This window comes from Anomaloglossus baeobatrachus, chromosome 5 (genome assembly GCF_048569485.1).
Source record: "Anomaloglossus baeobatrachus isolate aAnoBae1 chromosome 5, aAnoBae1.hap1, whole genome shotgun sequence".
Lineage (NCBI taxonomy): Eukaryota > Metazoa > Chordata > Amphibia > Anura > Aromobatidae > Anomaloglossus > Anomaloglossus baeobatrachus.
In genome coordinates this window covers 321,281,899-321,304,105 of record NC_134357.1, presented here as the reverse complement: position 1 = coordinate 321,304,105, position 22,207 = coordinate 321,281,899, and positions in this window count along the sequence as shown.

Here is a 22,207-nt window from a genome sequence, read left to right as displayed (position 1 = left end):
CTGCCTAACAGTCCCTGCATCTAGAAGCATACATAAAGAGATCTTTAGAAAAAGTATTTCTAAAGACCCTTTATGATATGCTAATGATAGCAGGGACTAGTCGCAAGGGTGTTACTTCCACCAGCTAGTCCGCCCTCTTAGCATGTTAGCACGCTCACAGGGGTGTGCTAACATGCTATTCAAAGCCCATTGCCCTGCGTCATCAGCGGTGACGTGCATACCTGTGTTTGTTGCCACAGTCTCAGATGCTGGGTTTAGGCTCACTGCTCACTTCTGGTCATGCGCACTATAAAGCCAGGTGTATGCGTCCTGGCTTCAGAGAGGTCGAGTGCGCATGACCGGAAGTGCCGGGAGAAGAGCAGTGAGCTTAAACCCGGCGACTGAGGCAGTGACAACGGACACAGGTATGCACGTCACCGCTGATGACGCAGGGCAATAGGCATTGAATAGCATGTTAGCACGCCCCTGTGGGCATGTTAACTTGGTAAGAGGGCAGACTAATCGAGGAAGAAACACCCTTGTGATTAGTCCCTACGCTCATTAGCAGATCATAAAGGATCTTTAGAAATACTTTTCTAAAGATCTCTTTTTTCTATGCTAGTGTATACAGTGACGGTTAGGCAGGGATTAGAAATGTGCACCCAGAACTGCCTGTGGTTCTGGGTGCATATTGCACTTGACAGGTTACTTTTAAGGCCGCCATTGCAGAGCCTCAGTCATAAGAGAATGACATTTACATTATATACTGCAATATTGAAGTATTACAGTATATAGTACAGTCCCTGACAGAAGTTCTGTCGCTTATCCATGTTATGTAAATAAAAGCTTATAACCTGACTTTAACTTCATCCATTGGTTTCATAAATTACTCTTTTGAAAACTGAAACCCTCCCAAATTTGGTTTAGGTTATGAAAATAAAGTTGCTGCAAAGCTGAAATATTGACCATTTAATGAACACAGAAAGGTCAGATTTTGGCAAGACAAAAATGTTGTCGCCCACAGAAAGTAATGTCAAATTCAAACAAATAATTAACTTCTAATGCAAAGATATGTTGCATAACATTTGTGAATAAAGTTGTAGTGCTATTAGAGCCATATTTAATATTTTGTGTGACTTCCATGAGCTTGAAGGACTGCATCTATATGGTTCAACAATGATTCACACAATTTATTGATAAAGTCATCAGGAATAGCAAAGAATGCAGTCTTACATGCCTCCCAGAGTTCATCTAGATTCTTTGGTTTTGTCTTCCAAGCTCCCCCTTTCATCCTACCCCAAACATGCTCAATGATGTTCATGTCTGGTGTCTGGGCTGGCCAGTCCTTGAGCACCTTGATCTTCTTTGCCAGGAGAAACTTTGTTGTAGAGATGGATGTATGAGATGGAGCACCATCCTGCTGCAGAATTTGACCCCTTTTATGATTGGGAATGTAAGAGGTAGCTAATACTTCTTGATATTTTAGGCTATTGATATTGCCTTCCACCTTCCAAATGTTTCGCACACCCCCATACTGAATGTAACCCCAGACCATGATCTTTCCACCACCAAACTTAACTGTTTTCTGGGTGTATTTTGGATCCATACAATCTCCAGTAGGTCTCCTGCAGTATTTGCAGCGGCTGTGGTGTCATTCAACGGAAGATTCATCAGAGAAATCCACCTTCTGCCACTTTTACAGTGTCCATCTTTTTAGCAGGCTATGGGACTTTTAATTGCCTATTGTTTAGTGCTGACATCTGGGCACTGATTCAACCATGGAGGCCATTTTAAGACAGAATCCTACAAACTGTTCTAGTTGACAAAGGGACTTGAGGTGACCAGGCCTGTTGGAGCTCTGCTGCAGTGGAAGAGGGCCTGGCTTTGGATTTTCTAACCAACAAACGTTCCTCCTGAGCAGTTGTCTTGCGGGGTCTGCCGGACCTGGGCTTGTCAAAAACATTTCTAGTCTCTTCAAATCTTTTTTTAATTCTTTGTACTTGACACTGAGACACATTAATGGTGCCAGCCACCTCTGCAGTGGATCTGGTCTTCAACCTCTTGATAATCAAGGCTTTGGTCGCAGGGTGGATTTTTGGCATGTTGTCAGAGGTCAAGTTGCAGTTCAAGTAAAGGTCTGGGGTGCTGGGTTTCTTTTTATACACACCCACTAATTAACCAATCATTTAGTGAGCACAGGTGAGGATGTAAACTAGGATTGGGTGCATTATATGACAAGGTGACAAAACTTTTGTCTTGCCAAAATCTGACCTTTCTGTGTTCATTACATGATCAATATTTCAGCTTTGCAGCAACCTTATTTTCATAGCCTAAACCAAATTTGGGAGGGTTTCAGCTTTCAAAAGAGTTAAGTGGGCTTTACACGCAGCGACATCGCTAACGAGATGTCATTGGGGTCACAGAATTTGTGACGCACATCCGGCCTCGTTAGCGACGTCATAAAAGTCTGATCTATCAAAATGTAGAATTATTTATACCTTACATTGAACATTGAAAAGAACAAAAAGTGAAATGGCAAAATAAACATTTTTGGTTGCAAGACTTCTCCCAAAAAAATGCAATGAAAGGCGATTAAAACATTGTATCTACCCCAAAATGGTATCAACAAGAACTACAGCTCAACGCAGAAAAAACAAAAAGTCCTCACACAGCTCCATGAAAGGAATGATATAGGACTAAAAAATGCCGCACAAACAACATTTTATTTTTACAAAGTTTAGAAATGTTGTTTTAATCATTAAAACATATAAAAATATGTTGGTATTGCTGTAAGCGTACTGACCTGAAGAATCATAATGTCAGAACAATTTTACCGCACAAGAAACAATATAAAAACAAGAACCACAAATAGCAAAAATTGAATGGATGTTTAACCCTTTCACGACCGGCCGATTTTTCGCTTTCCGTTTTTTTTTTTCGCCATTCTTTTTCTGAGAGACGTAACTTTTTTATTTTTCAGTCAATATGGTCATGTGAGGGCTCATTTTTTGCGGAACGAGCTGTACTTTTAAATGAAACCATCAGTTTTACCATATTGTGTACTAGAAAATGGCAAAAAAATTCCAAATGCTGAAAAATTGCAAAAAAAGTGCGATAGCACTATGGTTTTTGAGATATTTTATTCACTGTGTTCACTATATGGTAAAACTGATGTGTGGGTGTGATGCCTCAGGTCAGTGCGAGTTCGTAGACACCAAACATGTATAGGTTTACTTTTATATAAGGGGTTAAAAAAAAATCGGAAGTTTGTCCGAAAAAAGTGGCGCACGTTTTACGCCATATTCCGTGACCCGTAGCGTTCTCATTTTTCGGGATCTTAGGCTCAATGACGGCTTATTTTTTGCGTCTCTAGCTGACGTTTTTAACGGTACCATTTTTGCGCAGATGCTACGTTTTGATCGCCTCTTATTGCATTTTGCGCAAAAGTTGTGGCGACAAAAAAACGTCGTTTTGGCGTTTGGAATTTTTTTGCCGCTACGCCGTTTACTGATCAGATTAATTGATTTTATATTTTGATAGATCGGGCGTTTCTGAACGCGGCGATACCAAATGTGTGTATATTTTTTATTTTTTTAACCCTTTAATTTTTAATGGGGCGAATGGGGGGTGATTTGAACTTTTAGGTTTTTTTGTTTTTTTTTAATTTTTTAAAACTTATTTTTTTACTTTTTTTTTTTTTTTTACTAGTCCCCCTAGGGGGCTATTGCGATCAGCATTCCGATCGCTCTGCAGTATCTGCTGATCACAGCTGGAAGGCTGTAAACAGCAGATACGCTGTCTTTCTCTTTTGCTGTGCCCCGGGCACAGCGAAAGTGAAACCAATTCATGTGTAGTACAGGAGTCATCACATGACCCTGTACTACCATGACAACTATCGGGAGTCACGTGATCGCGTCACGTGACTTCCGGTTTCGGCGGTAAGTAAAACTTTACCGCGATTGCGCTTATAATGGCGCTGTCATGTATTGACAGCGCCATTATAAGGGGTTAATCGGCACGAGCAGATAACGATTCTGCTCGTGCCTAGCAGGCACACATCTCAGCTGTGAAAATCAGCTGAGATGTGTGCCGATCGCGGCATGCTGCCGCCGGAGGACCGCGGGCAGTAAGATTATGTCATTTAGGACGTAATTTTACGGCCCGCGGTCGTTAAGGGGTTAAGCATTTCATTTTACTTGGAGTTTTTTTAGAACATTGTAAGGTAAAATCAATGGCGTCATTCAAGAGTACACCTTGTCCTGCGAAAGACAAGCCCTGATATGGCAAAGAGGAGGAAGAAGAGGAGGAAGAAGAAGAGGAAGAAAAAGAAGAAGAGGAAGAGGAGGAAGAAAAGGAAGAAAGGGATGAAAAGGAAGAAGAGGAAGAAGAAAAAGAAGTAGAACAAATCAGATGGGTCATCAATGCTAAAGTTCTGGAAAGTTAGCATGGCCGCACTATCTCATTGGTTATTGTATTACAGATAGTTGAGAGGAGTAAAAAGCAAAAATAAATGTAGGCATAGATCTTTCTTCTTCTCCAATGGCCATTTAAGTGGTGGTAGATCATTTGTGGTAGTTTTCATTTTGTTTATGGCATTATTAAGCATTCCAAGACTCCTGATAAATTCCCCTCAAACAAAACACCTATTTGGGAGTGTGATTAGACACTATCTTTCCGTGATGGTATGTACCTAGTAAATGACCCATTAAATCAGACACTGGCATCTTGAGGTTGGCATAAGCATCCTGTAAGTTCTTGCAGACAGGCAAAACATCAAACAGGGATCAGGATGAAAGCATCTTTCTGCTTTATTATTTTTGTAAATAACTGTTAGCTTTTATGAATCTTGAAAATCTAGTGCAAAACATGTAGGAGGTAAGGAGAATGATGTCTGAGCTGCATTGAAAATCAAAGCAGAGGCTTTTTGATCAGGGTAGATTGGTTATGACATGCATGAAACAGCATCAAGCATTATGTACAAATGAAGGCTAGAAACCATTGATTGGAAAATAATGAATTATTGCTGGAAATGGCTTCAAGTTATCTTGAACTATTTCTATTATCATAATAAAAAGAGGTTGCTCTGTTTCGATAAGCCCTTCCATTGCTGTTAGAGGTCTTCTACGAGACCATCTCTCCTATCTTTGTTACTCACCTGTTCCAGCACAAGCATTTGACCTGACTTCCTTTTCCCATGGCTGCCTTAGTTTGCTGCAGTTCATGCCAGGTTTTACAGCAAACCCAATGAACTCCTCTGACATCATCACCTGACATCATCACCTCACCATCACCTGACATCATCATCACCTCCTCTGACATCATCACCTTAAGGCCAGCTCTGTCAGATTTCACATGCTTGTAGCATTCCCAAAGTTGCCTCAAGTTTGTCAGGTATTTGCTGCTACTTCTCTTGGCTTGGTTCCAAGTAGTTGTTTATGATCGGTTCTGCTCTTCCTCACTTCCTACAAATTAGAGTTATTTCCGAGCTCGGTCTATTTTTCTTGGTGTTGTCCACACCAACCTGTCAGCAAGTTACCAGCCTCTCACAACTATTGTGGGTCCTTTTCACACCTGGCCTCTGTAATCAAGGTAACGCATCCTTTCAAGCAAATCTCCAGTTTGTCTTTACTGCAGTAAAGCATTTCTTGGCTACATTTCCCAATTTGCATACATCACTGCTATACATCATTTTCCCTGCTGGAAAATAGCAAATATCAGACTGCATATACTTCTGTGTTATACCAGTGATTGACCATTTCTCTACTGGAAGATACCAAACTGCCTTTACTTCTCTGCTATACCTATAAGTAACTGTTTATTTGCTGGACAATTTCTACCTGCATTTCATTTTCTTATACCTGTGATTAAGTGTTGCCCTCCTGGAATATACGGTATCAGACTGCATTCCTGTGATTAACTGCTATCCTGTAGGCCTAAAATACACTACCGCAAAAAAAACCGTACGTGTCTCACAGTCCGTTTTTTGGGTCTGTGTTCCGTTTTTTAGGGGAGTTTCACCGGTACGTATGGCATCCGTGTGATGGCGTATGCGAGCCGTGTGTGCGTGTGGAATGTCCGTATTGACATAAAATACGTACGTGTGCTGTCCGTGTGCTGTCCGTTTTTAAAGGCCCGCATTCTTACCCAATTAACGATTTTAATCATTCATCATGAGATCCTGGTGTTGTTGTTTGCTTTCAATTGTCCTGATATATTGGAAACAAGTGTTTTAGATTTCGTGATGAAAAACGGACACGGACGATACGTGCTGAACACGGACATACTCCGTGTGCGGTCCGTGCAGGCACGGACCCATAGACTAAAGCGGGTCCGTGCCTGCGTGCTGCCGGCCAAAAACAGACATGTCGTCCATGTAGAAAAGCGCACACACGTACTTACGACACGGACACACGTTCCGTGTGATTTTACGTGTGTGTGCCATCTACCATTGAATAACATGGGTCTCCGTGTGTACGTGTCTCCGGTACGTGCAAATACGTACCGCACATGTACAAAAAAAACGGATGTGTGTTGCGGGTCGTAGGAAGATTCCAGTTTCCTAAAGATTGACTGTTAATACAGTATGTGTATCAGCTTGTTTGTGTCCAACTTACCCATCTGTCCTGGCCCTCACTGATCCATGTCTGATCCATTAAAATCCACTAAGTTTACCAACGCTTCCATGCCATGTTGCTCACCCAGACCTATAGTTTAGAGAATCTACCTCACCTAGTGAGCCCTTAACATTTATAAGTAGCCACAGTGAGGAACATAACTGACCAGTTAGATTTGCAGTTCCACCTGGGCTTTGAAGCTTAGGTGGGACAAAAGGACCCTGAGACCCACATAAAATGACCAATACTATTAAAAAAAATGATAGTTGGGGGCCTGTTGAAAAATTTGCATTGGGGCCCACAAGATTTTAGTTACGCCACTGTAATAACATTTATAAACTTTGGAAAATAAAAAAAAAAAAAACTTATTAAGGAGTAAGGAGAGGCCTTTGAGGGAATTGTTCCAGAATTAGTTGTTTTTAACAGGTGATGGAAGAGAGTATACGTATTCTGATTATGTTACGAAGGGATTTTCTGGCTTCCGAAAACCTATTTAAAGGTAGGTTCCAAGAAATTCTTAATATTTTTTGTTAAATGCCTCATATTTTGTAAAATACTGGAAGAAAACATACAGTACTTCTTAGCCTCAATCACCTGCAGGTGATACTCATTGCTCCACTGGTCCCTCCTAATCTCTGTTTATTACTCTAATCCTTAACTCACCAAAAATGGCCAGAATAGCAGATCGGCCAAGGAGTAGCCACAGCTCTTCAGTAGCGACCCATCTCATCTAGTGATTGGATGATTGGTCATTTCTAGTCATTTACTGTCATAAGAGGAACCTAGTGAGCACCAGACTGGGATCTACACGTGATCATATAGTATAAGTATGATTTATTATACTGCAGAAAATCGACACATTCAACAAAAAAATGTAATCTCAGGAACATTCTGTAAGTAGGGAATTTGGTGTTGATAGTGTGACGCCCTGGGCAAGCCAGGGGTCACAGGTCATAACACCACCACACCCTACACCCCAGATAGGAACACCAAGGCTAACCAAAAATCCTTGTTGCCTTCCTCCAGGGGCTGATGTCCACACCAGGGGGTGGGCCAGGCGGTTGGCTCCGCCCACCGAGGAGTTCACAGCCCTGGAGGCGGGAGAACCAGGCAGATGAGTTTAGGAGGTGAAAGGAAGAGGTAAAGGAGCTTGAGAGAGGAGTTAAAGTGGAAGACTAAGTGAGAGTAGTGACAGAAAAAGGAACAGTTAAGAAAGCCTGAAGCTGGTCCGGCTGTGTGCCCCGGACTGAGACAGCAAGGTCAGCAGACGGCGGTGACTGTCTGCAGGAGAGGCTGCTTGGAGGTTGTCGGAAGGACCGTGGATGGGTGGTGGCCCGGCGGTACCGAAGCGGTATACAAAGAGCAGTCAGCACCATTGGCAGGGGCCTTTCGGATCCCAGCAAGGCTAGGAGTCGCCGTGAATTTGCCAAATCCGTTAGTGAAGGGGACCTCTGGGTCTCCCAGCAACCAAGTCCCGATTGAAGGCAACAGTCCAACCGTTGGAGAGAGACACCGCCACCGCCAGGGCACCAGTTTCTCAGGGCCAGCGCCTGCGGGTAAAGTAGGGCTCCTCCGGCCCATAACCAAGTCTGGGAGCGGGTTACTGGTGGGAACCCATCGCTACCATCATCATCTCAGGTGCAGGAAAAGGGACCGTCACCGTCAACTACTGGGGAAAAGCAAGTGCAGCCGTCCGTGGGAACCATCTTTCCAGCCGTGTGTTTTACCGAGAACTGTGTCACCGTCTCAGGCTGAGTGAGTACCACAGTGCCGTGAGGCACAGCGCTGCCCCCGCGTCCCTGCACCCCACCAAGCCCTGCACCGGCCCTGCCATCCAGCATCCCCCACCTCATCACTGGGCCCCAGGACAACTACCCCCTACCCACGGAGGGGAGAACTAACAATTTTGCTGCTCCCTGTCATCGCTCCCGGGATCCCCATACAGAGCAGCGGTGGTGTCCACATAATCACCACAACCGTGGGTGGCGTCACGGACAATAAACTATCCTAAAAACCAATCCCCTTTCACTCACGGGCGAGGAGCGCCGCTCGAGTCCCCGGGATCCGGCCGATCGCTCGAGCCACCGAGCAGCAGCAGGCCGCAGCAGCAGCGGCAGCCGGACCCGAGTAGTGGGAGAGCGCGGTGTCCCCTCCTCCGCCCGTGACAACTTGGCGTCACGAACAGGATCTTACCGCTCTGCCGTCTGGTAGAGGTGCGCCTTGTTACCGCCGGAGGTGTCCGGCCAGAAAATTTCAGAAGTCGCCATCTTTGGCACGAAAAGTTCCCGCTCGAGTGTCTTCTCGAGTAGTGGAGGCGCGAAGGCCAAAACCCCGTCCCTATAGAGGAGGGGCCGAAAAGAGGCCAAGGGGAGACGGAATGGTGGCCAGCTGCATGTGAGCGCGGCTATAAAAGCAGGGACGCCAGGACCCTGCAGCCATCTTGTTCCTGGGAGAAGCCGCCAGCAACATGTGGATGCCGTCCCGCAGCACCGTAGCCCCCGCGCCTGGAACCGCGGCGTGGGTAGAATCCAGACCGCGCAGCTCTACCAGAGGCTGCAGGTCAAGATGCAGCTCCTCATGGAGGAGTGGGAGACCGACATGGCAGACGTCATAGCGACTGTGCGGAGATGCGAGGAGGAAGCGGAGGAAGGGAGGGTGAGTGACCCACGCCCCGATGCCCTTGAAGGGCCGGTCATCGCGGCTGCGGGACCCGGTCCAAACCCTCTCGCCCTGCTGCCTCCCTCGCCACCCGTCTCGGAAGCCGTGACCCCGCCACTAGTCCCGCTACCACCGCAACCGGTAGCGATACCCAGCATGTCCGCCCAGGCGGACCGACCCGCAGCCGGAGCCCGTAGTCGACCGGAGGTGCTGCCCTGGAAAGCCCCGAAAATCGAACCGGAGGCGTCCCCCGAGAAAGTCCTCGAGCCAGAGCCGATAGCCCGCTCCGTGCCGAAGGCCCAACCGCGGAAAGCCCCTGTGCCCATCCCCCACACCTCGGCTGAGGTTGCGCCGGGTTGCCGATGCAAAGCAGCGTCTAAGGCCAAGTCACTGCGGGACGTGACGCTCAGAGTACCAGCAGTGGGCAATGTCCAACAGGTCTCGCGGGGCCCGACCCGTGCGCCGGAGCTCGCAGCAGCGCCGTATTGGGACAGGGAGCCGGTACCGTTGGGCCTGGAGATTGAAGAGAGGGAAAGAAAGAAGGCGGAGTTGGTGGCCCGTGCAACCTGGGAAAAAGAGAACCTCCGTCAGGCAACTTTCTGTGTCCGGAGCCCGCTGTACGAAGGGCAGGTGAGGCGGTTTGATGTCCGCCGGGGCTATGGATTTATATATGAACCGGGCCTGGAGGCCGAAGTGTTTATAGCCCGGCGGGATGTGAATGCTCACCTGCCAGAGGAGCACCCCGGTCGTAACCTGATGCCGGGCGACATAGTCCAATGCACCCGGTACTGTGGGGAGAGGGGGTGGTTCGCGCTGGATGCTAAGTTGAGGGGCAGCCAGGAGTCCCGTGTGAGCGCTGCGCCCCCTCCCTCAAGTGATGTCGAGGACTCTGAATGATGGCAGCTGAGCACCGTTGCACAGTCCCCGTAGGGACCACCAGTCTGTGTGTTTACAAGTTTGAAAGTTTAAAAAGTTTGCAAGTTTCTGAGAAAATGAGAAAATGATTACCGTGAAAGTAACCTGATTGTCTACCGTGATTGAAACCGGCCGTTGCCGGCACCGTTGTCCCCGTGGGGACCATCTAGCTGCATAGGAACTCCGATGGACAAGCCCGTGAACTTGCAGGGCAACCACAAACGTTAAGTGGCTTGTAAATAAAGTCTGTTGTTGCAGCTAACCGTTACCGCCTCCGGAGAGGCAGGTTGGAGGGAGGGCCCGCAGTGGAGCAGGCTGGGGCCCAGCCACCACAGGAACCGGTGGCTACCCTCTGGAGGGGAAGGACAGATCCCGCTCGGGTAACTTGGTGCAGGACTGGGGTCAAGGGGTGCTGCCTGGGTTTTAGGGGCAGCATCAGGGCCAGGTTACTTGGGTGGGAGAGAGCGGAAGCCGCAACCGTTTTAATGTTACCGTTTTGCAACGTTTAAGTACCGAACCTCCCGATGTGGGATGATGTTTTTCTATTTGTATGTGTGTTATTCTTTTTATATCTTTCAGAAAATAAAACCGGTGTTGGACGGGCAGCCCGCGGACGGTCTGCATTTTGCTAAGGGGGAATGTGACGCCCTGGGCAAGCCAGGGGTCACAGGTCATAACACCACCACACCCTACACCCCAGATAGGAACACCAAGGCTAACCAAAAATCCTTGTTGCCTTCCTCCAGGGGCTGATGTCCACACCAGGGGGTGGGCCAGGCGGTTGGCTCCGCCCACCGAGGAGTTCACAGCCCTGGAGGCGGGAGAACCAGGCAGATGAGTTTAGGAGGTGAAAGGAAGAGGTAGAGGAGCTTGAGAGAGGAGTTAAAGTGGAAGACTAAGTGAGAGTAGTGACAGAAAAAGGAACAGTTAAGAAAGCCTGAAGCTGGTCCGGGTGTGTGCCCCGGACTGAGACAGCAAGGTCAGCAGACGGCGGTGACTGTCTGCAGGAGAGGCTGCTTGGAGGTTGCCGGAAGGACCGTGGACGGGTGGTGGCCCGGCGGTAACGGAGCGGTATACAAAGAGCAGTCAGCACCATTGGCAGGGGCCTTTCGGATCCCGGCAAGGCTAGGAGTCGCCGTGAATTTGCCAAATCCGTTAGTGAAGGGGACCTCTGGGTCTCCCAGCAACCAAGTCCCGATTGAAGGCAACAGTCCAACCGTTGGAGAGAGACACCGCCACCGCCAGGGCACCAGTTTCTCAGTGCCAGCGCCTGTGGGCAAAGTAGGGCTCCTCCGGCCCATAACCAAGTCTGGGAGCGGGTTACCGGTGGGAACCCATCGCTACCATCATCATCTCAGGTGCAGGAAAAGGGACCGTCACCGTCAACTACTGGGGAAAAGCAAGTGCAGCCGTCCGTGGGAACCGTCTTTCCAGCCGTGTGTTTTACCGAGAACTGTGTCACCGTCTCAGGCTGAGTGAGTACCACAGTGCCGTGAGGCACAGCGCTGCCCCCGCGTCCCTGCACCCCACCAAGCCCTGCACCGGCCCTGCCATCCAGCATCCCCCACCTCATCACTGGGCCCCGGGACAACTACCCCCTACCCACGGAGGGGAGAACTAACAACTTTGCTGCTTCCTGTCATCGCTCCCGGGATACCCATACAGAGCAGCGGTGGTGTCCACATAATCACCACAACCGTGGGTGGCGTCACGGACAATAAACTATGCCAAAAACCAATCCCCTTTCACTCACGGGCGAGGAGCGCCGCTCGAGTCCCCGGGATCCGGCCCATCGCTCGAGCCACCGAGCAGCAGCAGGCCGCAGCAGCAGCAGCCGGACCCGAGTAGTGGGAGAGCGCGGCGTCCCCTCCTCCGCCCGCGACAATAGAACCCCCCTTATTTTGATGAGAAGTATGTAATGTTTTTTCTCTCTGGTGGTGCTGCAGAGAAAATGATCCACCTGGGATCAGCCGATCGTCAGGGCAGATCTTGTATTTACTTGAAAAAATCCTACAAAGAGGTTTCTTTTAAAAAGAAACATGGTAATTTATTTCTAGAATAGATTTTTCTTTTATCTAGCTAGTCTATGATTTACATAGTTCCATAATTTTTTATAGTATAGTCCCCAGTAGGGGTCATACACATTTTCTGTATGCTCACCAGCTAGAATCCGATTTCATAGAAGGCCAATGACCTGTACGGCTGTGTTCACATCTGCGGTGGTGGCTCCTGGGGTTAGGTGATAAATGTTTTTCTTAGGATAACCCCTTTAATGCTGCATACGGAAAATATTTTAGCAAAAGACACATGTTTTTTTACCAGTAAGAGGAAAATACTGGTAAAAGGCAACACAGATATTGTGGTGCAGTAATGGGGGAGGGAAGGTGCATTATGTATCCCCGTAATGTAGACTGCTTTCCTATTGAGCATTGCAGTTCTCCAAACAAACCGAAAACAGTGTGTCGTCTAATTAAAGTCTGCATCCCCCAGTGGCTTATGATGCTTAATGAAGTACAAAAGTGTACAATACACATTCTGAACACATAGAACACCTGCTATAACACACTCATGACACTAAAGGCTTAAATTCTGCATCTAAAGACTTAGGCAATAGAGAAGAGATAGATTTCATAACAGTATTGGTTAACTTTCGTGTAGAAATATAAAAGAAATAGAGGATTTGAGAATACGGGATGCAAAAATGAGATAGATTCCTCAATTGCTTGAGAACCAAGATTCTCAGAAGAGTGACATCACTCTCAGTTGAATTTGGTTTTTGCGTTATATTTTTGCAATATCCCTTACCCGTATTTGAGTTGTTTACTGCTTCATAGATATCTGACTCAGGCATAAAGGGGTTATCTGGGACTTTGTTGTTTTTTTTCTCCTATGGGGATGAGAACTTAGTGGAAGGTACTTGCTAAGTTTCTGCCTATTCTGCCCTACGAGAGTCTCTCCTGGCACAGGCGGATATTCTCATGCTAGTGTTGACAGAACAACTTATTCTCTTCCGCTCTGCTCTGTTGAAAGGCAGTGGGTAGCCAGCTGTCAATATGCATGAGCAGAGCAAAAGAAAAGGACCTGCTCTGTAGATATGATATCATCAGAACGAGGTTGCCATATGAGAGCTTGTTTTTGGTGAGTCAAGTTGTACTTTTAAATTACGTCATTCATTTTACCATATAGTGTACTGGAAAATGGGTAAAAAATTCCAAATGTGGAGAAATAGTGAAAAAAGTGAAATTCCACAATGGTTCTGGAGGGTATTATTCACCATCTTCACTATATGATAAAAATGATGTGTCAGTATGATGCCTCAGGTCGGTACGAGTTCGTAGATAGCAAACATGTATAATTTTACTTTTATCTGAGGGGTGAAAAAAAAAATCAGAAGTTTGTCCAAAAAAAATAGTGCATTTGTCACCATTTTACGAGACCTGTAGCAATCTCATTTTTCGGGATCTGGGGCTCAGTGTTGGCTTAGTTTTTGCATCATGAGCTTGTGTTTTTACTTATATCATATTTGGGTAGGTGCGATGTTTTGATCGCCTGTTATTGCATTTTAATGTATTGTTATGGAGACCAAAAAACGTAATTTTGGCATTTGGAATTTTTTTCTCACCATGCCATTTACCAATCAGATTAATTAATTTTATATTTTGATAGCTTGGGTATTTCTGAAGGCAGCGATACCAAATATGTGAATTTTTTAAATTCTTTTATTTTTAATGGGGCAAAAGGGCGTGATCTGAAGTTTTACGTTTTTTTATTTTTTTAAAAACTTTTTTTCTTTACATTTTTTAATGATTTTACTAGTCCCCCTAGGGGACTTTATGATTGTAGTGTCCGATCGCTTATCCTGAGTGCCAGTGCTCTCTCTGCCCTTACAGGAAGTTACTCATGGTAATGTCAGGGGTCATCAGCTGACCTGGTGCTACAATGACAACACATTGGTGCCCCGTAATCTCCGCTGCGGCCCTTTAAATCGCGATGTCAGTGTTTGCTAGTGAGATCTAAGGGGTTAACAGGCGTGGGTGGATCTCTGATCCACCAGCTTCTGTTAGACAGACATGTCTGCTGATCAGATGTCTGCTGCCGCCAAAGCCCGGGGGGACACGACCAATGGCGTAATAGTATGTCATTAGTCGTGAAGGGGGTTAAAGGTAAACGGGCCATAACAGAATAGGATGTGAAATGAAATGTGTTCTGGTCAGGAGTCACTGAAGCGTCTCTATGCCATATTGGCATTATCCATTTGAGAAAGAGAAGATGCAAAACTGAAGGGAAGACAGCATGACTTTCACAAATTGTGCTGTTATGCTGAGCTGTGTGGTGATGAAAGACTCGGGATTATGGAAGAGACTTGTTTGAATGTGTTTGAAAACGCTCTGTAATGACAAAATATACGAGAAGATACGTACACACTTACAAATTTGGGATTTCCCCCCCCCAATTAAGTAAAAAAAAAAACCTATACATGTTTGGTACCTATGAACTCGTACTGACCTGGGGAATCATATTGGCAGGTCTGTTTTACCATATAGTGAACATGGTAAATAAAAAAAAAAATTTCTAAATTGAACTTCTTTTACAATTTTATGGCACTTGGAATTTGTTTCCCGTACACTGTATGGTAAAATTAATGCTTACATTCAAAAGTACAACTTGCGTCTAGGGCTGGGCGGACACAGAGTGTAAAAGTCCGGATCCGCGCAGTTTCAAAGATGCTTGGGTGCCAGACTCGGGCCCAGGATTCCGGGTGTTTGATCAGTATCCGGCACTCGAGAAATTAAAAAAAATAAATAAAGGAAAAATAAAGAAAACAAGAAAGAAGCGAGCGCTGCATACTTACCGAGTCTCCATCATGGCGGCAACTGCTTCTGAGTCATACAATCACTTCCTGTGCCACAATCGCATACACACAGCTGTCCCTGCTTTCCCAGCCCACTGGCCGTCCTGTTGTCTGTGATTGGTTGCAGACAGACATGACCCCAGCCTATGTAACCGCTTCTGCCTGCAATCACTGACAGGCTCTGTACATGGGTCAGTACCGAGGTATAAAAATAAATAAATAAAACAATTAGAGCAGGGTCCCTCCCCCAGTATTCTGATACCCAACACAGAAAAAGCCCACGGCTACAATCCCAGCCCTGTGCTTATCTTGGCTGTGTATCAAAAGAAGAAGAACCGCGTTTTTTTTTTGTCTTTTTTTGTGTTAATTTAAATAAATAAAAAATTAAAAAAAACAATGTGCAGTCCCCCCAATTTTCATACCCAGCCATCATAAAGCCCCGCAGCTGAGGCTGGTATTCTCAGGCTGGGGAGACCCAGCCTAAAAATATCAGCCTCCAGCCGCCCGGAATTGTCGCATCCATTAAATGCAACAATCCTTGCACAATCGGGGAAATAAGCGGTTAATAACAGCCCACAGCTGCTATTAAACCCCAGATTAGTGATGGCACAGGCATCTATGGGACACCCGCATCACTAATCTGTAAGTGAAAGTAAATAAACACATACACAAAAAAAATCCTTTATTTGGAATAAAAGACAAAAAACACCTTCTTTTACAACTTTATTAATCCCCAAGCACACCTGCAGGTCTGAAGTAATCCACACGAGATCCCACGGCCATTCAGCTCTGCTACATTTGAAACTCACAGCGAGTGCCATAGAACATGGTCGCTGTGAGTGGAGACACACAATGACTGAGCCGCGATGAGCGATGACGGCACTCAGGTTATTTTCGGCCACAGCTGGAGATTCCCACAGTCCTCCACCTGTAACAGCAGGTAACCTGACCTCAGGTGACCTCAGTAAAGCCAGTGACCTCACCTCAGGTGAATAGTAAGGGATAAGCTGGGCTCACTACTTTAGACCTGGTGCTCTAATAGGCTATAATACTGACATGTTATATTGCAGCCCCCTCTTTCTTATAATCTACTGGGCAGTCAACTCACTGCCTTATCATGGAATGCAGACCCATGCTTTAACCCTGAAGCAACCTCTTGTCATACAGCGGTATGTTTTTCTCATTCCCCTTGGTCCATAAGGGTTCACTATTGATCATTTCCACTAATTCTCTTTCATGTCTATTTCTTTTATAGCGGCGACACATAAGTGCCCCAAGCACACTTTATACCTCTACCATATATGAGCCACTGCCTACTCATATAATAAGTTGGCTTCTCCTCGGTCATTAACCGTTTCACTGCCATTGTAGGTATGTTTCTATACCGTTTCTATACCGTATTTCATCTGTCCTACATTTACAAGGCTGTAATACTGACATGTTATATTGCAGCCCCCTCTTTCTTATAATCTATTGGGCAGTCGACCCACTGCCTGGTCATGAAATGCAGACCCATGCTTTAACCTTGAAGCAATCTCTTGTCATATAGCGGTATGTTTTACTTATTCCCCCTGGTCCACAAGGGTTTACTATTGATCATTTTTACTAATTCTCTTTCATGTCTATTTCTTTTATAGCGGCAACACATAAGTGCCCCAAGCACACTTTATACCTCTACCATATATGAGCCACTACCTACTCATATAATAAGTTGAGTTTCACCGGTATGTGCCCTACACTTCATACTCCCCAACTTACAGTTTTTTACATATAATGCCTTCTTAAAATTTTTTTACAGTTTTTCCAATATCTTCTCCTTTTTCTCTATTAGCCACGTTTTATACTTACCTACATCCAGCCACTATAATCTTTTTCCTTGGAGCCTCGAAGACCCTTGATCTCTTGAGTGTAAGCTATATTCTTCCTAATCACACATCAACATAGATTATTATAAAATGGTGATCATAATTCCCTTTTCCTTTCTAGTCGTCAGTTTCCTAGTGTCGTACATAGGACCCTTTCTGTACAACATCAGTACGGGTATGTCTCTCTTCTTTTTTTCTCTTTTCTCGTTGCTTCTTCTCCTCCTTATACTCCATCTTTTTCTCAGTTCCCCTTCTTACTCTTATTCTTAACCCCTCTATTCCCTTCCCTCTCCTCTCCCACCTCCCTATCGGATGTACATCTAGGTAACACTGTCACACGTGCACATACGATTTCACGTCCTAAAACCACACCACTTGGAGAAACTTTGTTGTTATGTTTTCACTTTGAACATGATGTTATTGTAATTATGTTTCCTGTGATCTTGTCTGTTCAAATTTAGTACCTTTTATGTCCCTGGTGAAGGCTCAATTAAGAGCCGAAACGTCGGACTTTAATGCAACTCCTTATTGTCATGAAAAGACTGTATTACAACTTCCTATCGTTGTGAAAACATTTTTTTGAATAAAACTAGAACATACAACAAGAACCATTGACTGTTTTCCTCTTTCCATACTGTGTGCCGGGGTTCTCTATTTGTATACTCACCTCAGGTGAGACCTGCATATCCTGGCAGAAAACCGCAGGGGAGTTTTTTGCCAAGAGATGTAGATTTGGTGCTGAAAATTTTACACCATGTTCCTGCACTCAATCTGCACCTCCTGGTGTTTTTTGATGCATTTTTTCCTGCGTTTTTTTTTACAGCGGGTTTTTTGCCGCGATTGTTGCCGCGGTATTCTGTTAGTAGGTGTACATTTGGTGCTGAAGTTGTCTGCACCAGATTTCAGAATCAAATTAAACAAAAAAGTTCAGCCTGCCATTCACCATACGACCTTTCCATCAGGGTGCACGGAAGAAAGCAGAGTGAGGGCGGTCCACCTCCACAGGAAAATACAAATACAAAGAAAAAATCCAGCACCTTGTCACGCTCCCTGGGTCCCGACGTCGTTCCTCCCTCACCGCTCCGGTCCCTGGGTCTCCTGCCTCCAGTCACACGTCCTCCTCGGCACCGCTCCCTGCTCTGGCCTCCGGCACCCGGGCGTCGCGCATGCGCATTAGGGCGCGCGCGCGGTCACTGACCTCCTCTTAAAGGCCCAGCACTCCCTAAACAGGATATTGCATCAGTCAGGGTCAGGTATATTAGGAGCTTCCTGCCTGGAGGGCGTCGCCTGTTCTACGAGTTCTATTGCTAGGAGTCCAGGCCCCGCTTGCTGTGTCTTGCATTAACACTGTGTCTTCCACAGAACCACTTCTACCAAGTTAACCTGGTCCTGTCCACAACCTGTCCGAGAGGTCCTGCGGGGACTGTCCTGCCAAGCTATCCTGGCCTGGGCCACAGCCTGTCCGAGTGGTCCTACGGGGACTATCAGCTGAGACGCCACCATCTTCTTCAGTCTGAACCTGCCTCCTACCCTCGGCTTCACCCGGTGACTTTTGCCTCCTCTACCGGTTGGACTCTGTTGCCCTCTGCTCAAGAGCTTGCGGACGCCTTCATACAGCACATCTTCCGGCTGCACGGCTTTCCTGCCCATATTGTGTCCGACAGAGGAACCCAATTCACCTCACGCTTCTGGAGGGCTCTCTGTGAACACCTGGGGGTGTCTCTGGACTTTTCCTCTGCCTACCACCCTCAGTCAAACGGACAAGTGGAATGAGTCAACCAGATAATGACCACCTTCCTTCGCCACTACGTCAATGTCCACCAGGACAACTGGTCCACGCTCCTTCCTTGGGCTGAATTCTCTCATAACCACCAGGTCAGCGAATCCACCTCCAGTTCTCCCTTCCATGTTGTCTATGGTCTCCAGCCTTCTGTGCCGTTACCAGTCTCTCCAGCTTCCGATGTACCTGCAGCAGATGCCCTGGCCAGAGACTTGTCCGCTATATGGGCCTCAGTCAAGACCTCATTGGGACATGCTGCTGCACGAATGAAGAAACATGCGGACAAGAGACGTCTTGATCCTCCTCGCTTCTCTCCTGGGGACTTGGTCTGGCTTGCCTCCAAGTATGTCCGACTCAAGATTCCTTCATACAAGCTGGGTCCGCGGTACATCGGTCCCTTCAAGGTCCTCAGGAAGATCAACTAGGTATCCTACAAATTGCAGCTTCCGCCCTCCCTGTGGATACCCAACTCCTTCCATGTGTCCTTGCTGAAGTCTGTTGTCCTTGGTCCCTTCTCTTCTGATGCCAGTCCTCCTCCTCCCATAGCCGATGATGACATCTATGCGGTAAGAGATATCGTGGCCATGAAGACCGTCAGGGGACGGCAGTACTTCCTGGTCGACTGGGCAGGTTATGGTCCTGAGGATAGGTCCTGGGAACCCCGGGAGAATGTGGGTACTCCTCTGATTCGTGCCTTTCTGTCCCGTTTGCGGGGAGGGGGTTCTGGGGGGGGGTACTGTCACGCTCCCCGGGTCCCGACGCCGTTCCTCACTCACCGCTCCGGTCCCCGGGTCTCCTGCCTCCAGTCACACGTCCTCCTCGGCACCGCTCCCTGCTCTGGCCTCCGGCACCCGGGCGTTGCGCATTCGCATTAGGGCGCGCGCGCGGTCACTGACCTCCTCTTAAAGGCCCAGCACTCCCTAAACAGGATATTGCATCAATCAGGGTCAGGTATATTAGGAGCTTCCTGCCTGGAGGGCGTCGCCTGTTCTACGAGTTCTATAGCTAGGAGTCCAGGACCCGCTTGCTGTGTCTTGCATTAACACTGTGTCTTCCACAGAACCACTTCTACCAAGTTAACCTGGTCCTGTCCACAACCTGTCCGAGAGGTCCTGCGGGGACTGTCCTGCCAAGCTATCCTGGCCTAGGCTACAGCCTGTCCGAGTGGTCCTACGGGGACTATCAGCTGAGACGCCACCATCTTCTTCAGTCTGAACCTGCCTCCTACCCTCGGCTTCACCCGGTGACCTTTGCCTCCTCTACCGGTTGGACTCTGTTCACGTCTGACGTCTCTACCTGCCATCAGTACCCGGGCACCGTCATCACACCTGGCACCAGGAACTCTTTGTCCCCAGGGACTTCCTCATTCCAGCTTCTGGAAAGGACTCTGACCTTATCCCGCTTAGTGCTCCGGCAACCGTGCACCTAGGCCCTCTGGTGGGGTGACCGGACAGTCCCTGTATAGGGGGAAGCTCTGTGTTGCCTCACTGGGGGAGTCCGGTGCACGTCCCAGAGGATCCACCACCCGGGCATTACACACCTGTAGTCCGATCTTCAATTTAAATAAAACATCCTTTTATTGGAAACATGTTAAAATATACATGTATAGATAGAATTACTTACGCGTTTCAGGTCATAGTGACTCTTACTCATAGAAGTAAGGGTCACTATGACCTGAAACGCGTAAGGATTTTCTATCTATACATGTATATTTTAACATGTTTCCAATAAAAGGATGTTTCATTTAAATTGAAGATCGGACTACAAGTGCAGGATTTTTTTCTTTGTACTTGGATTTACCAGATTTCAGCACCAAATTTGGACCTCCTGGCAGAAAAAAACCCTTGTTTGCATTTTTAAGCCAAGAAATGCAAATTTGGTGATGACATTTTTACATCATATTCCTGCACCCAATCTACACCTCCTGGCAGAAAACTGCGGCAAAAATCACGTCAAAAAGCCTCAGAAAATAACCACGTAAAAAAGGAGGTGTAGATTGGGTGCAAGAATATTGTGTAAAAATGTCATCACCAAATTTGCATCCGATAGTCTAAAAATGCAAAAATCTTTTTTTTTCTGCCAGGAAGTGCAAATTTGGTGCTGAAATCTGGTGCAGACGATTTCAGCACCAAATGTGCACCTGCTGGCAGAAAATCGCTGCAAAAAAATTTGTCAAAAGAAACGCGTTTTTCTGCCAGGTGTAGATTAGGGACAAGAATATGGTGTAAAAATGTCATCACCAAATTTGCATCTCTAGTCTAAAAATGCAAAAGAAATGGGGTTTTTTTTCTGCCAAGGAGGTGCAAATTTGGTGCTGAAATCTGGTGCAGACGATTTCAACACCAAATGTGCACCTCCTGGCAGAAAATCGTGGCAAAAAGTGGTGGCAAAAAAAAGCATCAAAAAATGCGTAAAAAAAACGCAGTATTTTTTCAGGAGATGTACATTGGGTGCAGGAATATGGTGTAAAAATGTCAGCACCAAATTTGTATTCCTTGGCTCAAAAATGCAAAAAACCTCATTTTTTTTCTGCCAGGAGGTGTAAATTTGGTGCTGAAATCTGGTGCAAATGATTTCAGCACCAAATGTGCCACTTGTTGCAAAATGTTTTGGCAAAAAGTCACGGCAAAAACCATGGCAAAAAAAAATGCGTTTTGTTTGCCAGCAGGTGTTGGATGCAGGATTATGGTGTAAAAATGTCATCACCAAATTTGCATCCCTTGGCCTAAAAATGCAAGAAAAGATTTTTTTTTTCTGCCAGGAGTTGCAAATTTGATACTGAAATCTGGTGCAGATGATTTAAGCACCAAATGTATACCTGGCAGAACATTGCGACAAAAAAAACGGCACAAAATGTGTCAAAAGTGTTGTTTTTCCAGGAGGTGTATATTGAGTGCAGGAATATGGTGTAAAACGTTCATCACTAGGGATGAGTGAATGAATTCGCCACTATTCGGTATCCGACGGATAACAGGTTATTCACACCATTCGATATCTGACGGATAAAACAACATTCGCTCCGATGCTTTCATTTTCATTTCTGACTTCCTGGCGCCTGTTTTCCAGCCAATGAACACATCTGATGTTGCTTGTCCTCACAGTAACGCCACAGCCATCTTTGTTGTGGTGTTACTGTGATTGGCTTGGCCGCACAGCGTCATAGGGGCTATATAAGCCAGCGGCCATTTTGTGAACACGCAGTGATAGGGAGCTGGCGGTGGTGATAGACTGTATTATGTGCGGGAGAGCGTTCTTAGATCCAACTAATAAATAGTCCTTGTAAGGCCTGAACACAGTGTCCAGTAGCTGCTAGCAGCTCCATAAATCGCTTTTTTGACAAATGGAACGCAGGACTTTCGGTGTCTCTCTCTGTCTGTCTGTCTCTCTCTCTGTCTGTCAGTCTCTCCCTCTCCACCCCTCTCTCATACTCACCGATCACTGACCGATCAACGGCTTGGCACTGCATAGCTGTCACACTGCTCCGGCGGCTTCTCCTGCTTTTGAAAATGCCGGCTGCTCATTATTCCATCTCGTATTCCCTGCT